This window comes from Scyliorhinus canicula, chromosome 14 (assembly GCF_902713615.1).
Source record: "Scyliorhinus canicula chromosome 14, sScyCan1.1, whole genome shotgun sequence".
Lineage (NCBI taxonomy): Eukaryota > Metazoa > Chordata > Chondrichthyes > Carcharhiniformes > Scyliorhinidae > Scyliorhinus > Scyliorhinus canicula.
In genome coordinates this window covers 95,761,516-95,777,941 of record NC_052159.1, presented here as the reverse complement: position 1 = coordinate 95,777,941, position 16,426 = coordinate 95,761,516, and the positions used below count along the sequence as shown (strand labels likewise).

Below are 16,426 nucleotides of genomic sequence, written 5' to 3'. Positions count from 1 at the left end.
ATCCCGAAAGTAGACGAGTCAGGCTTACACCCATTAGAAGACAAAGTAAGGGCAATAAAAGAAGCCCCAGCTCCCATCACGGTCCAGGAGTTACGATAATTTCTAGGGTTGGTAACCTATTATAGAAAATTTATTGAAAATAGGGCATCCATCCTAGAACCCCTCCACCAGCTACTAAAAAAGGGGCAAGAATGGAAATGGCCCATCCGCCAAAATCGAGCATTTAGGGACATCAAGGAACAGCTGTCATCCGAAAATGTCCTAGAGCATTATGACCCAAGGAAGGAGTTGGTGGTCACTTGTGATGCATCCCCCTATGGGGTAGGAGCCGTCTTAGCCCATAGAGGAAGGAATGGGGAAGAATGGCCAATAGCCTATGCTTCGAGGACCTTGGCGATGGCTGAGAGGAAGTACGCCCAAATCGAGAAGGGAGGACTGGCGGTGATATTCGCAGTAAAAAAAATTTCACCATTATCTGTATGGGCGGAAATTCACCATAGTGACGGTCCATAAGCCGTTATTAGGGTTATTAAAAGAGGACAAGTCAATACCCCCGATTGCATCAGCTAGAATCCAACGCTGGGCGTTGCTACTGGCGGCATATAGATACGCTCTGGAGCACAGACCGGGAACGCGAGTAGCACATGCAGATGCTTTGAGCAGACTTCCCCTCCCGGACACTCAGCTGCATGGAGCTGATGCTCTTCATGATTTCTTCCAGGTCTATTGGTGCTTCCAGCTCTCCCCGTCTGTCTGCCCCCACCACTGGTAGTTCCAGTCTGTCTAGGAACTGTTTTATTCCAGCATTGCCGTCGGGGGGCTCGGTGGTGTACAGTCTCCAGTAGAAGGTCTCGAATGCTTGATTGACCTCCTTTGGCTCTGTTACCAGTTTGCCTTTGCTATCCTTAACCTGCGCTATTTCCCTCGTGGCTGCCGGCTTTGACAAATACATTACTGACCTGGAACTCTATCACTGTTTCTTCACCGTTGCTGGGGCAAAAACCTGGAACTCCCTCCCTGGACTGCAGTCATTCAAGAACACAATTCACCACCACCACCTTCTCGAGGGCTGTTAAAGTTGGGCAATAAATGCTGGTCTTGCTAGTGGCATTCACACCCTTAGAACAAATGAAATAAAACACCATGCTCATCCACAAACATTAGAACCTCCAACTAATACTAATTTGATAATTCAGTAGGTTATCTGTATATGTATTGAACATTGAAGTGCTTCAGTTTTTAAAATTTTTTACGCAATGTCAATCACATTACCTTCAATTCTCATTGTTACTCTGCCAAAGAAATCAACTAAGTTAGCCAAATGCAATTTTATTTTAATAAATCTGTGCAGGTTGCCATTTATTGCCTCAGATTCTTATCTTTAAAAGTTCCCCTTTCAGCAATGTTAGGCTGACTGGATGGATTAATTCCTGTCTCCTTTAGGGAATGGGGATGTAACATACAGTCCTTTAGGCCCATTCCAGTACCAATGGGCGACTGGAATATTGTGGGTAGATGTTTTGCTATCTCCACCCTTACTTCCCTCAGCAACCGAGATTGCATCCTATACAGATCAGGTGACTTTTCTACTTCGGAGTCCTGACAATCTTTATAAGTATGTCCCCATTATCTATTTTTATCTTAACCAGCTTATTTATGGCTTCATCCTTTATTGTGACATCGATAACATCCTCATCTTCAGTGAAGACTGATGAAAAATACTCATATGTTTATAGAAGACCTTTTGTTCCTTTTATTTGTACCCACCAATTGTTCTCATAAGTTTTCTTTAATTCTTTTATTTCCTTTTTAAGTTTTCCTCTGTACTCCGCAAAGCTTGTTTATCTGCTGTATTACAAAGCTGACATTTATCATTCACCTCATTTTGCTGTTTAATTTTAATCTCTATATCTTTAGTCATCTAAGGACCTCGAGTTTTGGATGTCCTTTTGGATGTCCTTTATTCCCCCTTATGGGAATGTCTCTAGTCTGCGCCCAAACTAACTCTTCCTTGAAGACATTGGCAGGTAAAACAGTAAATGAGCAGTCTGATTCCAGTCTACCTGGGTCTCTTTCCTTTTAACTTGTTGAAGTTAGCCCTCCATCAACTGTGTAAACGTTGAGTCATGAATGTTTCAATAGTTAGACTTAGCTCAAGGATGCTAGGACATATTCACAAGGAGTTTGTGCTTCAGTTGTACTGAGCCCTGGTCAGATTCCATCTCGAACATCGCATTCCGTTTTCAGTAAAGCATCTCCGGAAAGACATATTTGATTTGGAAAGAGCACAAAGAAGATTTAATAGTTTAAGAATTGAATAGGTCAAATTCTGAAAACAGGTTTCTCACTTGGTTTGTATTTCTTTGAGTTTAGAAGGTTGAGTGGTGATCAATTTGAGATGTTTAAAATGATACAGGGATTCCATTAGGATAGAGAGAGAGAGGAAATTATTTTCAGTGGCTGACTCCAGAACACCAGGGTACAATTTTAAAATTCGAGCCAGGACATTTCAGAGTGAAATCAAAAATCACATTTTCGGACAGAGAGTGGTGCAACTCTCCCTCAAATGCTGTGGGATGCTGGGCCAATTTAAATTTTCAGAATGAAATTGCTAAACGTAGGTACACTGGAAGCATCAAAACATCGGGATCAAAATCAGATAAATGGATTTGAAGTACAATTCGCTCATAAATTATAAGAGTTGCTGAATGGTGTACAGTTGTTTCTATGTTTCCACGTTGTATGGAAAATTATAGGTGCATGCAATTGAGTAATGTGTTTAGCCTGATGATTTCACACCATTTTTGTGTAGCTATCAGGAAGGAGCTAGAAGTACCAATGGACGAGGTGGTACATGGAAAGTCTGCATTACTGATACATTCATGACTCAAACACTGTCGAGTAACTGGGTTGGATGATGTAACTGAGCCACTACCTTTGACTCTAATGAAGAGCCGCACTAATTTGATTATTATTGCACTAAATACGGGTGGTAGTTTCATTAGAAGGAGGTTTTAGGTTATTTGTCTTTTAATTGTCACAATATGTAGAAGTAAGCTGGAACATTTTCATTAGGAGAGGCATTTATTACATTTTAAATTGAATTGATTATTCTAGATTTCACTCTACTTTCATGAAATCAGCAGACTCCAGAACCACAATGATTCTGCAGTTTCTATAATCTTAGCGATAGCAAAGATAAATATGCATCTATTTTATTTCTATTTAATTCAGAGAGTGCTAAAGGATTAAGGTAATTTGATGAGGCCACATTTCCTTTCATCTGCACACAAAAGCCCATTTTGAAAACTTTAGAAATAGAAGCAAACCTGTAGCAAGCTGATAGGAAACTTGCAACCAGAATGATTTTCTTCCAGGAGAAGGAAACTGGCAAATGTGTCAGTAAAATCAATGAGCACTGCACAAGCAGACCCTAGTGCCAAGGTGATATCTGTCTTACAAAATACTTGTTCAGGTTATGGACCATTGCAAATATTTACAACGTTTACTCCCTCCACCACCGATCAACAATAGTAGCAGTGGGCACCATCTTCAAGATGCACTGCAGAAACTCACCCAACATTCCTGCACCTTCCAACCACTGACCTCTACCATCTAGAAAGAAACGGGCAACAGACATATGGGAACATAGGTTTCCTTCAAAGTCACTCACCACCCTGATTTGGAAATATATAGCTATTCCTTTGCTGAGTCAAACAGCATTGTCGGTGTGCCTACACCACACGGACTGCAACAATTCAAGAAGGCAGCTCACCACCACCGTCTCGAGGGCAATTAGAGATGGACAATAAATGCTGGCCTAGCCAGCGACACTCCCATCCCGGAAATGAATTTTTAAAAAATGGTACAATGGCTTTCAAACAAAATTTGGCCCTACATTTTATAGGTTCAATGACCTGGGAATATGGAAGTAGTGTCTTCCGTACCTGTGCCATTCTGTGTTTATCAAATCAGAAGCAGGTAATTTTTTTTTTGAGAAGGGTTCCTCCAACATTCTCCTGAGCTACACTTTGAATGTAGTATTTGCCCTCTAATATGTCACCCATATGCTTATCCTTCATGAGCAAGCCGAGATGGTGACCTTTACAGGATAATGGACCACACGGGCATCACAACTGAGCTTGATCCCAATAAACCTAAAATATTCACTCCCTTAATCACCAGTGAACACTGGCAGGGGTATGTACCATCTACAAGATGCATTGCAGCAACTAAGTTTCCTTCAGCAGCACATTCCAAAACAGGGACTTCTAGCATCTTTTTTTTTGTAAATAATTTTTATTCAAGTTTTCACAAATTATCAACAAGGGAAGCAGGTGCATTGGAACACCACCACCTGAAGTTCCCCTGAAGCCACACACCATCCTGACTTGGAAATATATCACTGTTCCTGGGCCAAAATTCTGGAACTCTCTTTCTAACAGCAGTGGGAATGTACCTGCACCAGATGCACAAGAAGGTTCAGAAAGATGGCTCAGAGGGGCAGCATGGTGGCGCAGTGGTTAGCACTGCTGTCTCACAGCGCTGAGGTCCCAGGTTCGATCTCAGCCCTGGGTCACTGTGCGTGTGCAGTTTGCGCATCCTTCCTGTATTTGTGTGGGTTTCGCCCCTACAACCCAAAGATGTGCAGGTAGGTGTCGGTGGATTGGCCATGCTAAATTGCCCCTTAATTGAAAAAAATGAATTGGGTACTCTAAATTTTTTTTTTTTTTAAAAGGTGGCTGAGCAATTTCTTCTCATGGGCAACACATGCTCACCTCGCCAGCGACGCCCACATCTTGTGAAAGAATTTTAAAACCCTGACATCCAAATGCACATTTTCAATAGTGGTCACTGGGCAGTAACCGGGAATAGATATAAGACCATAATAATAATAAAAAAAAGCTTCTCTGGACCATTTTTAAAAAATATTTTTATTCAGACAAATTTTTTCATTATAGACAGACACCAGTTGCCCAATCTCACCAGACCCCTCTCCCCTTCCCCTATGAGAGTAAAAAAAAAACCTGAAACAAAATACAGAGACAACGCCCCCTCCCCAAGCAGTTACAAGCTCCCTGAAAACGGAGAAGAAAGGCTGTGACCTCGAGTTGAGCCCTTCCACAGACCGCCTCATGGCACACTTGATCTTCTCCAGGTGCAAAATTCCATCAGGTCCCCCAGCCATGCCAAGACCTTGGCAGCATTGGTGACCAAGCAGAACTCACCTCGGGGCTATATAGAGGCGAAGGCTGCGACATCTACCCGAGTCCCCATCTACTGCACCGGCGGGTCAAAAACTCAAAAAATGGCCACCAATAGGCACAGCTCCAGCTGAACACCCCAAATCATTGGCATTGTATCTGAAAAATAGACCCAGAAACTAACGAGCTTGGGGCAAGACCAAAACATGTGCATGTGATTCGCCGGCCCCCCAAATCACCGCTCACACCTATCCTCCACCCCTGAGAAGAATCCACTCAAACGCCCCTGGCCAGGTGTGCCTTGTGCACCACCTTGAACTGGATCAGGCCGAAACCTTGCACATGAGGATGTGAAGCTGATCCTGTGAAGAGTCTCACACCACAACTTCCCTCAGTGACCAAATCCAGCTCACCCTCCCACTTCCTCTTTACCTCCTCCAACGATGCCTCCTCTGTCTCCAACATCTGCCCACAAGACATCCAAAATCTCACCCTCCCTTAACCAGGCCAAGGACAGGACCCTGTCCATAAGCGAAGATGACAGTGCAAAAAGAAATGAAGTTCGTGCACCTGAAAATCTTTCCACTCGGGAGCTGGAACTTCTCTCACAACTCATCCAGGCCGGCAGATCTATCGTGCAGAAACATGTCCCTAAACCTCTCCATCCCCTCCCTCTCCTGTGCCCTAAATGATGAATCTTAGCAACAAGACACAAACCTGCAAATGGTCCCTGCAAATCGGAGCCAGCAATCCGGACCATTTATAACAAGGGCAGTTCAATTTGGAGCATTTTGAAAGTCACTTATAGCCTAAAAGGCAAATTGTTAGGGAGCTTACAGAATACTGTAGTAGAATTGTTTTGGAAGAATACTGCAGCTCCTCATGGTTTCTCAGTGGCTGTCTATTGAACATGTCCTTTGTTTGTTTAAGCCTGCCTCTGAAGCATGTGTGAAAAGTACTAGGCAGTGCTGTGAGGCTATTGAGAAATGACTGGCAGTTATATCAGGTGACAGCTCTTGCTAAGTGTTTGTTCTTGCCAGCTGCAGCCTCGCACGCACAAAGTAGCCTGGCCCCCAATTGCTCCTCCCCTGTCTCTTGCCTATCCTCAGCCTGGTCTGATGGTTGGTTCTCTTACAGGAAGTCACTGCCAAATAAGGGAAAGCCCTGACTGTGGCTTGAGACTGCTTTACACACCAGCTCCGGGAGCTGCGATTGGTCCCAAACCACTGTGTCAGGGCGGAAAGCAAGCTTCATTTGATGGAAAATATCCATTTGTCAGTTTGAGATGTTCCAGAATATGAAGTGAGTGGAAAAGACAGCAAAGGGGAAGCAATTAACCAGCTTTAAATAAATCTAAAAACTTTACTTTGTTTATGTGGGGAAAATGTTGTACCTTGCACATTGAAGAGGGCAGTTTTTGCTAAGTGGTTGTTTTCCTTACACTTTCGGGTACACAGGAGAAGCAGATGTTTGGGAGGCTCAGAGGAAGTGGTTCTTACAAACGACATGTTTTTTTTATTGTTCATGAGCAATTCTTTCCTGCCTGTAATTCAATCTGTCTCATTGTGTTTCTTTATGTTGGAAAAGTGCTCTGCCTCAAAGACAGGATAAGATACAATAATAATCACACTCTAGCTTGTAGATTTGCAATCCTGTTAATGCATGTGATATATCTAAGGGATATGATTTAAATTCACTGCACCTTTCGCCCATTGTTGTTCATTATATCACAAGGCCAATTGGAGGGGTCTGGTGCGGGGTGGGGAGGAGCACCGAGTGTCACTATACGCAGGTGACTTGTTGCTATATGTGGGGGGAATTCCCAGTAGGGGGAATGCCGGAGGTGATGAAGATTCTTAGGGAATTTGGGGGCTTTTCAGGGTACAAGCTCAACCTGGGTAAGAGTGAGCTGTTTGTCGTGCACCCGGGGGATCAAGAGGAGGGGATTGGTAGGCTCCCACTGAAAAGGGCAGGGAGGAGCTTTTGGTACCTGGGAGTCCAGGTGGCTAGGAGCTGGGGGGCCCTACACAAACTTAACCTCACTAGGCTGGTGGAGCAAATGGAGTAGGAGTTTAAAAGATGGGACATGCTGGTGTTGTGCAACCTCTGGGTACTATTGGGCTGCCAACGCAGCGATGGTGCGTAAGTGGGTAATGGACGGGGCAGGGGCAGCATGGAAGAGGATGGAGATGGCGTCCTGTGTGGACACGAGCCTGGAGGTACTGGTAACGGCGCCATTGCCGCTCCCTCCAAGGTATACCACGAGCCCGGTGGTGGCGGCTACCCTCAAAATCTGGGGGCAATGGAGACGGCATAGCGGGGAGGTGGGGGGCTCGATGGAGTTCCCGATACGGGGGAACCTCCAGTTTGTACCAGGGAGCATCGATGGTGGGTTTCTTGGCTGGCACAGGGTAGGTATTAGGAGGCTGAGGGACCTGTTTGTAGACGGGAGGTTTGCGAGCCTCGGTGAGTTAAAGGGGAAGTTTGGGCTCTCCCCGGGGAACATGTTTAGGTACATGCAGGTTAGGGCGTTTGCCAGGCGGCAGGTGGAGGGGTTCCCTCTGCTGCCCCCACGTGGGGTACGGGACAGGGTGCTGTCGGAGGTGTGGGTTGGAGGAGGGAGGATTTCTGACATGTACCACGTCATGCAGGAGGTGGATGAGGCCTCGGTGGAGGAGCTGAAGGATAAATGGGAAGAGGAGCTAGGTGAGGAGATTGGGGCGAGGACTTGGGTGGATGCCCTGGAAAGAGTGAATTCCTCCTCTTCCTGTGCGAGGCATAGCCTCATACAGTTCAAGGTGCTGCATAGGGCCCACATGACCGGGACGAGGATGAGTAGGTTTTTCGGGGGCGAAGACAGGCGTGCTAGGTGCTCGGGGAGCCCAGCGAACCATGTCCATATGTTCTGGGCATGCCCAGCGCTGGGGGAATTTTGGAAGGGGGTAGCAAGGACGGTGTCGAGGGTGGTAGGATCCAAGGTCAAGCCAGGCTGGGGACTCGCAATTTTTGGGGTTGCAGTGGAGCCGGGAGTGCAGGAGGCGAAAGAGGTCGGTGTTCTGGCCTTTGCGTCTCTAGTAGCCCGGCAGAGGATTTTGCTTCAATGGAAGGATGCGAGGCCCCCAAACGTGGAGGCCTGGATCAATGATATGGCGGGCTTCATCAAATTGGAGAGGGTGAAATTTGCCCTGAGGGATCAGTACAGGGTTTTTTTTAGGCGGTGGCAGCCTTTCCTTGACTTCCTGGCAATACGGTAGGAAAAGAGGCCAGCAGCAGCAACCCTGGGGGGGGGGGGGGGGGGGGGGGAGAAATGTCTACATGTGTTTATTGAATATGCCGGGTGCTTACCCTATTTCTTCTTTTTGTAGTTGCGGGGGGGGGGTTTGGGGGTTATTGTGTTTTTTTTCTCTTTTTTTGTTTGTTGTTAATACGGTTTTATTGTTATTTTCTGTTTTTGATATTTTTTGAAAATCTCAATAAACATTATTAAAAAAAAAAATTATATCACAAGGCATCAATCGTGCACATTGTAGATTGAAATGCTTTTGAGTGGTTATGAAATATCAGCATTGTATGCAAGATTAATTGTAATAGTATTGATAATGTATTTGCTGAGTTTAAAGTTCAGTTATTTTGAACAAAAGAGCATTCAGAGTTGGGGCTATGAAACACCAAATAGAAGGCACTTAAAGAGAGATTGATTTGAAACTTTTTGGACAGTATTCGATTAAGTGTCTGGAGCAAACTGCTTTAAAAACTTGGCTGACCTGGTGCCATAGTGACTGCCAGAGTACTTTTGGTGTATAACATGTGCCAACATCTCATCACCAGTCAGGCTACTGTGCATGGCGAGGGTACAAGATACTTTTAGGCAACATTAAACAGAATAATACGCCTTAAATTGAAATAAAATGTGTGATTAATTGGATTATTATTTACACTCACCTCTCCGAAGGTTATTCTTGCCTTTAAAGTAAACTGTGATCTTGCATCTTCAATTAGATACATTTTGCTGTTAATTGCCTCAGTGAGTTAAAGAATTGCCTGGTACTGAATGACACAAAGCAGGTGCGATAGTACGGCCCCTACAAGTGGGCGGGCTCACGGGCCCTTGTGATGGGGTCTGGGACATTCGGGAGGGAGTTCACGAACCCCTGCCAGTAGCGCGCTAGCGTGGGGAAGCAGAAGCAGAGGGGGAGGCAGTGACATCGTGGTAGTGTCGCTGGACTGGTGATTCAGAGACCCAGGGTATTCTGGAATCCAATTAATACCTGGAATTAAGAAGTCTAATGATGATCATGAACACATTGTCGATTGTTGTGAAAAACCCAGTTGGTTCACTGTGTCCTTTTGAGAAGGAAATCTGCCATCCTTACTCGGTCTGGCCTATGTGAACCCAGATCCACAGCAGTGTGGTTAACTCTTAAATGACCTGTGAAATGGCCTAGCAAGTCACTCAGGTGTCTCACACCGCTACAAAGTCAACAAAAAGGAAAGAGACCAGACGGACCGCCCAGCACCGACCTAGGCACTAAAAACGACAAAGGCAAACCCAGCCCTATCGACGCTGCAAAGTCCCCCTTACTAACATCTGGGGCTTGTGCCAAAGTTGGGAGAGCTGTCTCACAGACTAGTCAAGCAACAGGCTGACGTAGTCATACTCACAGAATCCTACGTTATAGACAATGTCCTAGACACCATTCCTGAGTATGTCCTGTCTCATCGACAGGACAGATCCAGCAGGGGTGGTGGCACGGTGATATATAGTCAGGATGGAGTTTCCCTGGGAGCCCTAAACATAATCTCTGGACCCCATGGAGTCTCATGACTTCAGGTCAAACACGAGCAAGGAGACCTGTTGATTGCCACGTACCATCCACCTTCAGCTGATGAATCAGTACTCCGCCATGTTGAACACCACTTGGAGGAAGCACTGAGGGTGGCAAGCACACAGAATGTACTCTGGAGGAGGGACTTCAACGTCCATCACCAAGAGTGGGTCGATAGCACCACTACTAACTAGCTGGTCGACTCCAAAAGCACACAACTGCTAGACTGGATTTGTGACAGGTTGTGAGGGAACCAACAAGATGGAAAAACATACTAGACCTCATCTTCACCAACTTGCCTGCCATTAATGCATCTGTCCATGATAGTATTGGTAGGAGTGACCACCACACAGTCCATGCAGAGACAAGTCTTCATATGGAATATACCGTCCATCGTGTTGTCGGGCACTACCATCATGTTAAATGGGATAGATTCAAAACAGATCTAGCAACCCCAGTCTGGGCATTCATTAAGCACTATGAGCCATCAGCAGCAGCAGAATTGTACTCAGCAGCAATCTGCAATCTCATGGTCCCGGCATATCCCCACTCTACCATTACCACTAGGCCAAGGGATCGATCCTGGTCCAATAAAGAGTTCAGGAGGGCATGCCAGGAGCGGCACCATGCACACTGAAAAATGAGGTGTCAACCTGGTGAAGCTACAACATGGGACTACTTGTGTGCCAAACAACATAAGCAGCAAGTGATAGACAGTGCTAAGCAATTCCACAACCAATGGATCAGATATAAGCTCTGCAGTTCTGCCATATCCAGTCATGAATAGTGGTGGACAATTAAACAACTCACTAGACGAAGAGGCTCCACCAACGTCATCATTCTCAATGATGGAGGAGCCCAGCACATCTGTGCAAAGGACCAGGCTGAAGCATTCGCAAAAATCTTCAGTCAGAAGTGCCCAAAAGCTTTCCACCATCTACAAGGCACCAGTCAGGAGTGTGATGGAATACTCCCCACTTGCCTGGATGAGTGCAGCTCCAACAACACTCAAGAAGCTTGACATCATCCAGGACGATGCAGCTCGTTTGATTGCTGCCCATTCCACAAGCATTCAAACCCTCCACCACCGATGCACAGTATCAGCAGTGTGTATCATGTACAAGATGCACTGCAGGAACTTACCAAGACTCCTTGGCAATCACCTTCCAAACCAACAGCCACTGCCATCTAGAAGGAATTGACAGCAGATACATGGGAGCACCACTACTTGGAAATTCCCCTCCAAGTCACTCATGATCCTGGCTTGGAAATATATCACTATTGCTGGGTCAAATCCTGGAACATCCTCCCTAATAACACATGAGTGTACCTACTGCAGTGGTGAAAGAAGGCAGCTCACTATCTCCTTCTCAAGGGCAATTAGGGATGACCAACAAATGTTGGCCTAGCCAGCGAAGCCCACATCCTGTAAAAATATATTTTAAAAAAATAAACCCTGGAGCTGGGGAGTGAACACCTGTATATAATTACTCCATGCCAATATTGTACATGCCTTTTATCTTCTTTAATAAATCCCTTTTGGTTTCAACCATACACCTCCAACGTGTATATCTCAAGCCACCAGAGCGGGAAAGTTTTATTTTTGTAAAAAATATATTTTATTTGTAAACATTACAATCATTTCAAAATGGCCATCATGCAAAGTGCAATAATACTCAGCTTTTCGACATAGATCATGTTGCAATCTGAGGTGCTAAAATACAGTCAAAAAAACATTACAGACATTTCAAAATGATCATTACAAATGGCACAAAGGTATTTAAGTTGTCTACATAGGTCAAGTTGTACACTGAGGTGCTTCAGTACAATGTGATGCATTCAATATTCACTGTCTACATTAATGCGAGTTATACAGTGCAAGGGGGTTCTGTACAATTCCCAGCCCATCAGTTCACTATGGCTGAAATATCTGAGAGACCAACCTTCTCTCATTGCACCTCTGTGGCTGCTGCCCCAAGCTTTAGTGCATCACTCAGCACTAGACTCTGGAATATGTCGGTTTGCAACACTTGTTCAGGGACAACTTTTTGCATGGGAAGACCAACAAGTTTCAGGTAGACGCAAAGCCAAAGGGGATCTTTCATTGAGTTGATGATCCTCCAGCACCAGCTGATGTGCGTTCCTGGGAACAGCCTGTAGAGCACAGAGTCCTGCGTCACGGAGCTGTTTGAGATTAACCTCGACAAAACCCACCATCTCTCTCCAGACCTTCTTTGCAAAGGCACATTCCATAAGGAGGTCAGTAACAGTCTCTTCCCACCTCACAACAGGAAAGCTGCAGTGGTGATCCACAATTTGTGCTCCTAGAACTCGCCCGATGAAGGAGCTGCGCTCCAAAAGCTAGTGATTTGAAACAAACCTGTTTGACTTTACCTGGTGTAAGATTTCTTTTTGTGCCCACCCCAGTCCAACGCCGGCATCTCCACCTCATAGAACTAGACAGCAGGAAAAGAGAGTCGATAGTGCCAGTGTTCAGGTCATCTTGGTCAGGTCAAAGGGAAAATTATTTTGAAAATTCCAGGTTATCACTGTGAAAGCAGTGAGGATGCTTACTTACTTTTACTTTCGGGATATTGCCAATGGGTGAGAACTGGATCGAACTGGATCAAACCTGGCTATCACCCCTATCCTTCTTCCAATAGTCAAATTGCCTGCTATCTGGTATATGAAGAATCGATATTTGGTTACTGGTAACCAAGCATGATTCAGAGCCTCTCCGAGAAGCAAGAAGAGGGGAGGTGATTAAAAAGACAACACTGAGCCCAGTCAAAATAGTACATCAAAATGAGTTACAGAGCTTTCTGCGTCGCATTGAATACGTTATTTTGAAATATTTTGAAAAAGGTGGAATAGAGGGCAGAGTTTCCTGGAGTCAGAGAAACTGCGGAAGCGGGAAAATTGCAGCCAGCACCCAATTCCGATTTTCACCAGTGTCGTTTCAGGGTGCAGGATAGTTTGGGTCACAGGCCCGCACACTACACTCCTGACCTGGCTGACTTATTAGTGGAGATCGGCATGCCTTCTACAATTTTCATGTCAGCATTTAAAGGACTCACGGTTCCCAGTAGCTCAGAGGTTTTGTGAACCATATCTGGATAAGAGAATCTTTTTAAAGGTAAGTTTAAGAGATCTTACCAATGCCCTCATGCCAAGCCATGCCCCATATCATACACCAATGGTCTCTCATTGCCTCCATGCTAAGCCATGGCACCTACTTGTCCATTTATCTACCATATACTCTGCATAGAACCAGTGAACCTTGTTGTGATAATGGGATTCTGTTAATAAAGCTTTAAAAAAACAGTAAGTCATTCATAAGAAAGGCTTTTACTGCACCCAGTAAAAGTATCAACCAAATGTTTTAAAGTATCAATAGCAGAAACTAAAAGCCCTTGAAACCTATTTCTCCATGGCCCACATTCATTCCTCAGCTATCACCAAAGATGAACTTGCTGCTCAAAAGATCCTTCTGGACATTAGGCTAGATTCAAACCCCAGTGCTCAGATGAATCCTGGAGAGCAAATGATACTTGGGGAAACTAAGCGACATAAAGAGAAAGGAGAAAAATGTAAATATATTCTTGAAAAATATTTTATTTTTGGTGAAGCCTTCTCTACATTTATTTTTCCACAGTTCTGTTTATGTTTAAGATGTCATGCTAAATATTTAGCCAGTTTTAATTTATGCTGTATAAAATAATAATCTTGACATTGGTGGCACTGAATTACTCAGCTGTCTCGTCCACAGTTCCCAAGTACAAGTTAGTTGGATTTTTCTTTTTACAGTTCTTGTTACTTTACATATTCTTCCAACATATAATGTTTCTGAATAGTTGTGTGGAGCAGAATTTTTATTTTCTGCATCAGTACCAATCAATGGGGTACTGTATATTAAAGAATGGCTGATATCAATCCAAACCTTTACTTTGACAAGTTAAAATTTGTGTGATTTTAGCTACCAATCACAGTGATGTATTTTCCTGGCTACTCCCAGATTAGCATCTGATGGTCCGAGTCCGGGGTTTAAATGTGCAAAACGCAAGCAGCCACTCCTGCTTTAAATGGTAAATTTTTCAGAGTGCCTAAGTAGCCTGCTCAGCAGAGGTCTGTGTCATAATATTTAAATGTGGCTCCATTCCTTTTTTTTTGTCCCAATTTTTTTTTCCAATTAGGGGGCAATTTAGCGTGGCCAATCCACCTACCCTGCACATCTTTGGGTTGTGGGAGTGAGACCCACACAGACACTGAAATGTGACTCCATTCCTGATATTTTGGTAGCTCAAGAAACACAGCAGCTTAAAGGGGAGCTGGATTCAGCAGGCAAATAATTTTCTATTACTGAGGTTGGGTCAAGAAGAACAGAAGTGTTGCCCCTCCCCCACATTCTTTCAAGCAAACCTCCTGCTGTGATCGACTGGGACATGCCACACACCAATTGTGTCTGGTCTACCATCGCTCCTGATTTCCCACTCCCATTCCATCAGCAACGCACACTGTTTCCTGGTTGCTGGCGATCTTTCCCATTTGGTTCCTGCCTGTGGCTTTCTCTTGCTGCCTTTCCTATCTGGCATTGCGGTCTGTCAGTCTGATAGTTAGGAAACCGAGTAAATAAAGTGATCATGATTTTGCCGTTAAGTTTATGAACTGCATTTCCAGATTGCCCACCCCCCACCCTGAAAATACACTCTCGCACTTTTCCCCGCTACCATACATATATCAGAACAGCAGTGCTCAAAATATGTTGTGTCTTGGTTACTGCATTACCTCCACCAATTCTCCCGATACTGTTTAAACTGAAGATCAGTTAGTAGCTTAAAAATCCATGATGGAGATTTACAGTGTAATCTTGGAAATAACTATCAGCAGCAGAAATCTATGTCTATGTTTGAACAAATTATCTTTGAGAGACTGTTAACTTGAATCTGAGCCAAGATTGTTTAACCTTTCAAGAGCTTTGAAATAATGTTTTCTCCCATTATTAAATGTTTTTGCTTTCTTTTTTGTGCAGGTTTGAGTGTCTTTTTTTTCCTTCAGTTCCTCTTTTGGGGTGTTATTTAATGCCCTCCACCATGGCGAATTTATCCGGGGGTTGGGGGAAAGTTTAATCAGGTGACCGAGTGAGGCTACCATCCATCACTTTAAATCTGCGATTAAGTCAGTGGCGAGAAGTCTCATGGAAGGCTTTCCTGCTCTGTCGCCAATTGAGGCTCTTCAGTGGGCAATTAATGTGGCACTTGATTTAGTGGGCCTTCCCAAAAAGTGGCATGGTGATGCTCTCTTCTGGCTCTCCAGTCCATGGGTAAGATCCATATCACCTCCATTAAATACTGCCCATCCTTTACACTTTATATTTTTGTTTTTCTTTCCTTTTCAATAAACATCATCTTATTCTCATTCTTTTCAGTATTTTTGTTTTTTTGATCCTTCAGTCTCCATATTTTGGATTTGGGTTTATTGTCACGTGTACCGAGGTACAGTGAAAAGTATTCTGCGTACAGTCCAGGCAGATTGTTCCATACTTGAAAAAACATAGGACATGCGATAGATACACAATGTAAATACATAGCCACAGGCATCGGGTGAAGCATACGACGTGTAGTATTACTCAGTAGAGATGATGCGTGGAGAGATCAGTTAAGTCCATAAGAGGGTCATTTAGGAGTCTGGTAACAGCGGGGAAGAAGCAGTTTTTGAATCAGTTAGTGCGTGTTCTCAGACTTTTGTCTCTCCAGTCCGATGGAAGAAGTTGGAAGAGTGAATAACCCGGGTAGGAGGGGTCTTTGATAATGTTGCCTGCTTTCCCAGGGCAGCGGGAGGTGTAGACAGAGTCAGTGGATGGGAGGCAAATTTGTGTGATGGACTGAGCTGTGTTCATGACTCTGTGGTTTCTTACGGTCTTGAGCCGAGCAATTGCCATACCAGGCTCTAATGCAGCCAGATAGGATGCTTTCTATGGTGTATCTGTAAAAATTGGTAAGAGTAAATGTGGACATGCCTAGTTTCCTGAGGACGTTTAGCCGCTATTGTGCTTTCTTGGTCGTAGCGACGAAGTGGATAGATCAGGACAGATTGTTGGTGATGTGCACACCAGTCTTGGAACTGTACATACAGCCTACATAACTATGGGATCGGGAAACTCCGTGCTGGCTGCATGTTTCAGCTTGCCAGTAACTACTTCATTGTTGTCGGGATTCATGGCCCTTGAAAGGTCAGGTGCCCGCCCGCACTTGCTGCCAGCTAATTGGACAGCTGGCAGATGAACAGCGCCACTGGATGTGGCTCAATTAGCCTCTGGGTCAAACAACCGCTTTCCTCGCCACTGTCATTGGTAAAAGGCCATCAGTAAAATGGGAGAAGATGGCGGGCACTCGATTT

The 16,426-nt window shown here is 44.6% G+C and overlaps 1 protein-coding gene across 2 annotated transcripts in view; it reads left to right on the top strand.

The window, feature by feature from the left end:
* zmp:0000001236 (mastermind-like protein 2) overlaps positions 1–16,426 on the top strand; it is a 461,039-nt gene that overhangs the window by 151,876 nt on the left and 292,737 nt on the right. The gene's annotated exons all lie outside the window — the stretch shown is intronic.